This window comes from Sardina pilchardus, chromosome 21, assembly GCF_963854185.1.
Source record: "Sardina pilchardus chromosome 21, fSarPil1.1, whole genome shotgun sequence".
Classification (NCBI taxonomy): Eukaryota; Metazoa; Chordata; class Actinopteri; order Clupeiformes; family Clupeidae; genus Sardina; species Sardina pilchardus.
The window spans coordinates 9,863,310-9,870,259 of NC_085014.1; positions in this window are offsets into that span (position 1 = coordinate 9,863,310).

Sequence of the window (6,950 nt, forward strand, 5' to 3'; positions counted from 1 at the left end):
TTCTCCCCAGGTCTAACGACGTGATTTCTGACATTTCATTCCTCTCCCCTCCGCACAAGGACACATTCATGGTGGGGGGGAGAGGAGGGGAGGAGAGAGAGGGGGGAGAGGGGAAGAGAGGAGTGTGGGGGAGGAGAGGTGGGGGGGGAGCTGGTCTCAGGGTGGCCAGGTTTCTACGTGGGAGCTGTGGCTTCCCACCACCCCCAACCGCCCACACCACCCACCCACACCACCAACCTCCAACCGCCGCCCCCCCCCCCCCCCCCAGCTGGAGAAACCTGACCCTCCCTCTCTCCTCTCACCCCGAGCCGCCGCCGCTGCCTCCGCGGCCGCGTGATGGAGTGAGTAACAGGAGCCAGATGTTTGGCTGCCTGGCCACTATCTGACGCTGACGCTGGCCACGGCGGCCCGGCTCCCAGGGCCCGGCTTCCTCTTCCTCCTCTTCCTCTCCTCCTCGCCTGGCCTCCGCTGGTAAATGAAGCTGTTCGCCGCTCCCATCTATCTTAACGCCGAGAGCCTTCTCCACCCCCTCCTCCTCCTCCTCCTCCTCCTCCACCGCCTCTCCTCCCCTCCTCCACCCACGAACCTCCAGGGTACAGCGGCCCTCTTTGGAAAGAGGATCGGTGCTGGCTGTCTAGCGGAGGGTTGTGTGTCGCATGTGTGTGTGTGTGTGTTTGTGTGTGTTTGTGTGTGTAGAGGGAGGAGGGCGGGGGGGCGTTGCAGAATGATAAAGTGTGTGATGTGATGCCCATGGATCTTTTCCAGTGCTGCGTCGAGTCTTGGGAAAAGAACGACGGCGAATGGATTCCGTGCCCCGGCCTTTGTTTATTGTTTATTAAGCATAACTGCTCGGTGGTATGGATCCGTACACACAACGGTACCGCTAACAGAACCCCGGACCGCCAGGAGGAAGAGACCCAATCTGTCTGCGCCCAGAACCAGAGACCCAGTCGGAACCTCTGCGGTTCTCAGTACATTCGATGGTGCTGTAATGTATTTAGTGTTGCCTCTGTTTAGCTGTGCCCCCCCCCCCCCCCCCCCCCCCCCTTCATGTATTTGAGGATGAGCAGATCCAGGACAGTGGCAGTGTGAGTGACACTCAGTGTAAGGGAGGGAGAGAGAGAGAGAGGGAAAGAGAGGGAGAGAGAGAGAGAGGGAGGGAGGATGTAAAGCAGGGAGGAAGGGAGAGAAAGTCACAGCTGGGCAAGATCAATGAGCCACACCTGGGGCTAATTAAAGTAGTCCTCTTCACAACCGAGCGGCGGAGCACAAATCTCTCTCCTCCTCCTCCTCTTCCTCCTCCTCGTCGTCTCTCTCCTCCTCTCCTCAACCCCTCCACTCTCTCATTACATCCCTCATGCCATCATCACCCTCCTCTCTGTCCTACTCTCCCTCCCTCCCGCTCTCTCTCTATCGCTCTTCCTTTCTCCACTCCCTCCCTCTTTCACTCTCTCTCTGCCCTCCTCCTCCTCTCCTTCCAACCCCCCTTACCCCCACCTGAGTAGGATGCCCAGAACAGAGAAAGTGAGCCTCTTAGACCCCCCCCCCCCCCCAACACACACACACCCCCACCCCTGCTGCTCCCTAACACCTGCTATTTTTAGGCCTACACCTACAGGAGGGGAAGCCAGGGGGGCTAGACACACGCCACACAGTCTTGGCCGAGCTGTATCTCCTCTACTCTCCTCCTCCTCTCCTCTCCTCTCCCCTCTCATCTCTCCTCCTTTCTACTCCTCTCCTCTGTCCTCTCCTTCTCTCTCCTCTCCCCTCATCTCTCCTGTCCTCTCCTCTCCTCATCTCTCCTCTCCTCCTTTCTCCTCCTCTCCTCATCTCTCCTCTCCTCTCTGTCGCTGGCGTCCCCTCCACCACGACTCCAATAAGTCCCCTCCAACGCATTCTACATGCTGAGCACTGCTGCTGGCTGTGTTCCTCCTCTTCCTCATCCTCCTCCTCCTCCTCCTCCTCCCGGTCTTCTGCTTTCATTCGGGTAGAAAATGATTGATTATTTTTGCGAGGGCCTGCACTTAATCTTGGCTACGCCGGTCACTTATCGTTGGAAGCAAGAGGGGTTTATTTTGGATGTTATGATAGAAAGGGAAACCACTTTTCAGAATGGCGAGATGACATTCAAAACCTCAAGTGTCATGCCAACTCAAATAAGTTAATTTGGAAGAAGTGACCTCTGCTCATTTTTGAAAAACGCAAAACTGGGTGTTATGATATCATGATAAAATACCATTTTCCAGGGACGCGCCAAGCCTCTTTTGCTGAAAAAGCAAACCGCCACAACCCCCCCTCTCATCTCCCCCTCTAAAAAAAAAAATGCAGCTACGCAATCAATCAACAGCGGTCTGTGAAGCTTCACAGTCAGTGACCTTGTCAGCAAAGTCATCAATATTTTGAGGAGCTCTCATTTGTTTGTGTGAAAAAGAAATATTATTGAACGCCGATGCCATTCAACTATGAATTATGAATAGGCTGAATAGGCCGCTTCTATCAAGCTTTAAGGAACACCCGTGGAAAAAAAACACCATGTGTTGCTCTTTCTCATCCCTATGTTTGTTTACTGCATACATTAGTGAAGCATTGTTGGACTCCTACACTCTGTAAACAAAGACCTGGGGCAATGTAATCCAGAGCATTCACCTTGCGGTTCATGCTCCTCTGAATACCCCATCCAACATATGGTCAGGCCAGACATTTCTCTTTTTTCCTGTTCTTTTCTTGTGTTGCAATAAGCGAATGTGATTGGCCATGATAAATTTAGCATAAATATTTTCGCAGCGTATTTTTCTTCTCTCTTCCTGCTCTCCATCTGTCTCGGCATTCCGTAATTAGGGCGCCGCGGCAACGCAATGCAACGCAACACAACGCCACCGATGCAGCACCCAGGAACAGCCATCAGTTACGGCTCCGCCGTCCGTCCCGCGCGCTTTAGCGATTAGGGCCTGATTGCGGCCCCCGCAACCAAATGGTAGTCGACTGGAACATATGCCGCGATGTGTTGGCCTCCTCGGGCCGTCAGCTGACTCCGGCTGAGCGTTACTGTGTTTGACGTCTGTTCTCGGGGACCAGTCTGAGAAACGCACTTGAACCGCATCAAATGAAATCAGGGCCCAGCCACACACAAGCTCGTTTTCCCTCCGCGGTTTGCGTTCCCGTACTACAGTGTGGTCTTTGTTGCGACTCCTCCTATAGGTCCGAGAAACAGCTGTGACCTCCGATAAAGTTCGTCCCCCCCCCACCCCCCCTCCCCAGCCTCCATACTCGCTAATGTTGTTTTGCAGATGAGAGCAAACAAGTTAGGAATGGAGGGGGAGATTATAGAGCAGAAAGTAATTAGGAACGGGAAAAAAACCGAGATAACGTCAGTCATGTCACGCCGGACTACGCATTATACTTAACGTGGCCGGTCCCTGGTTATCTCGGAGGTTGGAGCTGTGTCAATAATTCCCCTCATGGCCGTGATCGCCCACGCCAAACAAACACTCTCCCTCGAAGAGTTTCGCCTCAGCTTTCATTTATCTCAAACTGATAAGGACAGCCATGCAGATAAGCAAAGAGGGCTGATCTCGTGTTGTTTTTTTCTACCTCTAACTGATCCAGACAACATCTGATAAACGTGTCCATACTGTTGCCGCTGAACATTTGCGTCTGCTATAAATACAAAAAAAAGCAGACCATATCGCTTCTACACTCACTAAAATAGCTCCAGAACGATATGAAATATATATTTTTTATACGCTTTTTGAAAGATTTTTGTAAGCTTTTTTGTTTCATGTTGGGGTCACATGAGGCCGTTGACATGAGGCACAAAGAGGCATCCTTGATGCTTCGCGCCACCGACCGAGTGCCCCGCCGGCACGCTGAGCGGCACAGCGAGGGAGCGAGCTGGGAATGTATGCGTTCTGATTGCCTCGCCATCTCGCCGTCCGCTGGAATTATCACCCCTCGGCGCCCTCCCCCGTGGGCTGCAGCGGAGGAGGAGGAGGAGGAGGAGGAAACTCAATTCTATCACCACGGAAGCTCCCCTTGCGCCTCCTCCCCATCTACCCATCCCCCCCCCTCCTCCTCCTCCCAGGCCTACTCCAAACTTCCCCCCACCCCCCTGCAAGGCTAATCACACGGCGTGTAGTCGGCTCTGTGACAATGTAGCTCACTTTTAACAAGCCGAGATAGCGGGCCGGGGAGCGACAGCGCCCATAAATCTCGCCCGTTTCGGAATCCGCGGGGGAGCGGGGGTTGGGAAGAGGAAGCCTGACATCCAGGCCCATTATAGCCCAGGTGATGTAAGACCAGGGGCCCCGCTGCACGCGCTCACACCGAGAGGAGCGGGGAGTGTGTGTGTGTGTGTGTGCGTGTGTGTGTGTGTGTGTGTGGGGAGGGGGGGTTGTGGTGCTATTCCTCTGGGTACCTCTAATGGTATGTTGGAATCACGAGACAGCTCTCGAGTGGAGGGGAAATTCTGGCATAAATTTAGCCCAAACATGCTGTATATATGCCGTCGCCTGTAAAATAGGACAGCAGAGCACATAAAAATGTATGTAGAATAGCTATTTGTAGCGTATGATTATGGTTATTGCTAAACGTTGGCAGAGTTTAGAGACATTTGTAACGGTGACAAGCCATAAACAGGTGTTAGGAGACACATACCTGAGTGTGTGTCAATGTACGTCTGACAGCTGCCCAATGAGAGCGGAGATAGAGGGAGAAAGTGGGGTGGGATTTCCTGCCTTGGCGCGTGTGAAAATGTTTACAGTGTCTCAGGAGAGTTAAACAACGAAAATCACACTCTCTCACTTCCCAGTGAACCGAGCCAAGCTGTATGTGTGTTTTTTTTTTTTTTTTCAGGGAGGTGTGTCTGTCTGTGTGTTGGGGTGTTTGAATGGGAGACAAGAAAATGCTGATGTGCAGTTAAGGTCTAGCTTTCATGTTCATACTTCACAAAGCCGCTCTCTGTTAACAACCCCCTTTTGCGGCTTTTGGGTAATATTTTAATAACCCATTATTACAGGTATTATTTTCTGGATTTCTGTAACGCTATACACAGAGCCATCGCCACATTCACCTCTGGGGCGTTTATAGCCAGACTAGGTGGCAGAGGTGGAGGTGGTGGTGGTGGTGGTGGTGGTGGTGGGGCAGGGTGGAGGTGGAAAGGGGGGACGAGGAAATATGGGTGTTTGGGGACGTGCCAGAAACATTGTTTTGGGTTCTGTTAAGTGCCGGTGTGCACTGCGCGGCGGCTCCCAGTCGAGCGGAGTTCAAAAGGTGCGCCTGAGCTCTGTCAGTCTGCCGGAGGTAGTGTTTGCTCTAGGCACCGCAGCCAAGAGGAGAGGAGAGGAGAGGAGAGGAGCGCAGAGGAGAGGAGAGGAGAGGAGAGGAGCGGAGCGGAGGGCTCGTCCTGTTTTAATAGGTTTTAAGAGCCACACACCCTTCACTGCCTTTGAACAGGCAGCCGGGAGAACTGAGAAATTACACTTTAAAGATAGATTTCTTTCATTCTCCACATCAAAGATGGGAGTGTGAAAGGGATTTTTCTTTTTTTATTTCTGGCCTCTCTCTTTCTTTCGTGCTCTTTGCTTTTTTGCCTTAAGTGCTATCTGCATGGGCTGATGTAAATTGGCATTGACAATGATGAGGTGTCCTTTGGATTGAGGAGATGGGAATACACACCTGTCAGTGACTGATTTCGAGTCTTCAGAAGCGTTTCATCCTCCACAGTGTGTGTGTGTGTGTGTGTGTGTGTGTGTGTGTGTGTGTGTACAGCGAGACCAGAAATATCTCAGCCAGAAAATAACATGTAAGAGATCTCAGGGAGGACTGCTAGAGGGTTTGCATCCAGGAACTATTGCCAAACACAACTCCTTATATTTTCACTCAAACCAGACAACAATTTATGGTTCTAGACAGAGTCATTAGTTTGAAATTGGCAGCCAAAATGGCAGTCCATTTCAGACATGCTTACTACTCAAACACACACACACACACACACACTTACACTCTCAATCTCACTCGTAAATATGCTCTGTCTTTTTCAAGTGGCCCTTTCCTGTGTGCACAGATGACCTTGATCACAGACTAGCTCCTCGAGGCCATCTGACAGTGTTTTCCAAAGTGCTTTCCTGTGGAAGCGAGCGAACGAAACTGTTCCTCATAGAAACACCCCTAATTACACAGAGACAAATCAGCTCTCTGGATCACGACTGTCACTCTGTTCAAAAAAAGCCACAACAGTCATTTTCCAACTGGCTGTCATTTCCTGGATAAATCTAGAAATCGCACCGCAGCAACAGCGGGTGGGAAACGACTTGGCCTGCTTCAGAGGCCTGCTGTTGAACATCACATGCTGAGTTGAATTCTTTTTTTTTCCCCTTCAGAGACAAGGAGAAATTACAATCAGCAGTTTGTTGAAAGCCTCGCTATACATTGTCAATGTCGCGGCCCAGATGTGTTTATTTAAGTATCGGCGGGTGAATGATGACAATTGTCTCATTCCATTGTCCTTTATCAGCAACCCGAGACCCAATTAGACCAACACGCACGTCAAATTACAGCCGAAAAAGAGAGCTGAAAGATGTCTCCTTTACTCGGGCGTTCTCATCCTCTCCTTCCTCTCTAATGGCTTCGTAATGAAGGAGAAGAAAGCCTGTAACCGTAAAAATGAAGAAGAAAAAAAAAAAGGTTATCGCTTCAAGCGGCAGCAGTAAGTTAAGTGTGCGGGGAGGCCTTGGGGAAATAGGCATGATGTAAGCATATCCAACCACATTAGGAATTTTAGTGTGTCAACACGTGAATTAAAGTTGCAAACCATTAATGTGTTTTTCCCCTTTATTTATATTACTCAGTCTGAGGCCTGTTTTTTTGGGAGGGTGGGTGATAGGGTGAGTGGGTGGTGGTGGTGGTGGTGGTGGTGGTGGCGGTGGGGTAGCAGTAACTCAGTGAGGCCTACA